The sequence below is a fragment of the Pinus tabuliformis genome, chromosome 4_2 (genome assembly GCF_031772625.1).
Source record: "Pinus tabuliformis cultivar Carrire ecotype Pingquan chromosome 4_2, CPIR1, whole genome shotgun sequence".
Lineage (NCBI taxonomy): Eukaryota > Viridiplantae > Streptophyta > Pinopsida > Pinales > Pinaceae > Pinus > Pinus tabuliformis.
Window position 1 is genome coordinate 717,014,372 of NC_142304.1, and position 2,913 is coordinate 717,017,284.

A 2,913-nucleotide genomic window follows, 5' to 3' on the forward strand; every position below is an offset into this window, starting at 1 on the left:
CATCAAGTTGCCTCATAACCCTCGGAAAGGTGTAGTTGGCAAGTTGGATTCCCGAGTTCCCTTCCTCAACTCCCGAATCAAGGACCTCCCGAAGTCAATTACTGGACAGCATCCCAATCTGTCGCATAACCTCATTAGGAAACCACTTCATGTCTACCACTAATGAGGGATCCTTCCCTAGATCCGCAACTGCCATACTATCTGGACAACCATCCATATTGAGCCTTACTGCTACTTGATTTCTTCAAACACAATTGATTGCAATCACTGAAATTTTAACAATTAACCCTCACTTATTTTACAAACATTTTATAATAATGGAAATTAAACTAATATAATCACACATGTATTTTTCCAAAAACCGGTATAGTCATGGTAACAGTGACTATCACAACGCATTTATCGCTGTCTCCGTGAATATCAGACACAACTCTCTGTGTTCAAATGTTCATGCACTGTCCTCCCCGAATTTGAGACTGATTCCGGCGACGAACACCCCCAGCCATTAGTACGGGCCATGATGAGATCGCTGATAGATACTCAGAATACTGGGTAATCCAACAGAATTTCTGCAAGCACGCAAGAGCATTTAGTCATTCATTCATACTTGCCTGCTTCCTGTAATTTCCATGATATTTTCAAGTGCCGAGAATGGGCGAAGGGGAAGAGCAGGTGAAGGTGTTGAGCCAATGGCCCAGTCCCTTTGCTATTCGAGTTTTGATCGGACTGGAAGAGAAAAATGTGAGATATGAATCCCAGGAAGAGAATTTCGCCTCTAAGTCTGAGCTGCTGCTGCAAATGAATCCGATTCATAAGAAAGTACCCGTCCTCATCCACAACGGTAAGCCTGTCTGCGAATCTCTCATCATTCTCCAATACATAGACGAGGTTTGGCCGGGCACCAATTCCTTCATGCCGTCAAACCCATATGACCGAGCCCTTGCAGAATATGGCCCAGGTTAATTTGAAATCAAAAACAACTCGCCTACAGAATAGATCACATCGATAAGGAAACCATGAAAGTTTTGCATCACATATTCATGGCCGACTGATCTTCATATCGAGCCTGTGCACATAGGTCGATAAATGGACAAATGGACTTGAAATAAGTGAACTACGGGGATGGCTTACGGCTGCATACGCAGGTTGCTCTGTCCAAAATACTCAGGTTGCAACAGCCCAGTTAACATACAGATGCACCTTCTCACAACACAGATTCCTCACAACACAGGTTTAGATCTAGCTCTGATACCATGATAAAAATAGCTAAAATAACACAATTACAGAAACTCAATCATATATTATGCACAAATGGTGTATGTGCAAACACACTCACACACCGATTTACATTCAGATTACTCTATTAAATAGAGTTTCTGAGATCCAACTTATTTCCAAATTAGATAGAGAGGTTGAGAGAATTTCTCAACCATCACAAACCAACTTCTTAAATATGGAATGTAAGCATTAACTCCAACAACCACTTCATCCTATAGAATCAATGATTACTCTTGTTTGGTGTTGTTTACACGCTTGCTCTCAAGGAAATCTCGAGGACAACATTCATATGTTGCTATGGCATTGGCAACAATATAATAGATGCTCCATGCGGGGTTCATCTCTTCCACACGAAAGCAGTTATGGAAAGCAATGTCCACATAATAGCGTATTACAGCGGCCAGGCCATGCTGTAACCATAACGGTCACTTAATAGTACTCTTGGCAGATGCACCAGATGGAAAACACATTTAAATCTCCATACACAACATACACAATATGTTCCACACACTCAAAACAAAGGTTTCTCCTCATATGACTGGTCCCTGGTTATACTTGAGATCAAAAATTACAAGCACAGATCTGTAGGTCCTCCACCTGTAGCTGGCAATACTTGATTCCAGTGGGTGAGCTATGATATGATGAATCTCATAGACAAAGGCTCTATCCCCACCAGTCAATGGTGTTAAGGCAACCCTTTTCATTGTAAAGCACTAGACTAGTTGTCGTTGACAACAATCGTACACAAACAAAATAACAAATGAACAACGCTTTTACTAACACAACAACATTCCTACACTAATCTATGTATAAAAAATAAAACCTTAAATCTCTTCGATATCTTTGGGCCCTCCCTGAGGGAGTCAAGCCCATATGGGCTTTGATACTATGAAAGAAATTGAGAGGGCAGACATGTTTTCACAGATTACAAAAAAAAAATTTCCTTGTTGAATTTCTGCATTCATTTATAATACAATTATATAGTTGAACTTAGATCCAATTATTGTTAAGCTTAGAGATAGGAGTTGAGAAAATCTCTCAACTAACTCCTACAAATCTCAAACCAATTCCAAACTTAGGATGGAAGCCATGTAAGCATTATTTCCAAGTTTCTTCTCTTTTGATCATCAAGCAAACTGCTTCCTTGACTTATCACCTTTGCTATTTCCCTTCTTCATTTCTTCCTGTTTATTTTGGGTCATGTTCCCACCACCATCTTACAATGCATTTATGCAACCCTCTCTTCCCACTAGCATGCCCATGATAGTGGAGGCTTTAACATCGTTAAAGATCCTTTAAAGTACATTTATTTGCCCTTTGCAATCTTTCAAAATATTTTTGTAAAGTTCCTCCTAAATTATTTCAACTTTTGTTCCTTTTACTCTGGAATCCATTCTAATGTTGAACTTACATTTGTAAGCTTTAATGTGTATGTTTTCCCATGAAAGAGAATTTCATTTAGTAATTGCATCCATAATTTTCACCTTTAATGAAGTGGTTATTGAAACATGGAGTAAGGATGACAATATGAGGTGCAACAATGTTTATATTATACATAGAATAAGGATGACAATATGAGGTGCAACAATGTTTATATTATACATAGAATAAGGATGACAATATGAGGTGCAACAA

At 39.0% G+C, this 2,913-nt stretch overlaps 1 pseudogene; it reads left to right on the forward strand.

Moving 5' to 3' along the window:
- Nucleotides 1-651: 651 nt before the first annotated feature.
- On the forward strand, nucleotides 652-963 carry LOC149171555 (glutathione S-transferase U23 pseudogene; annotated as a pseudogene).
- Nucleotides 964-2,913: the final 1,950 nt, after the last annotated feature.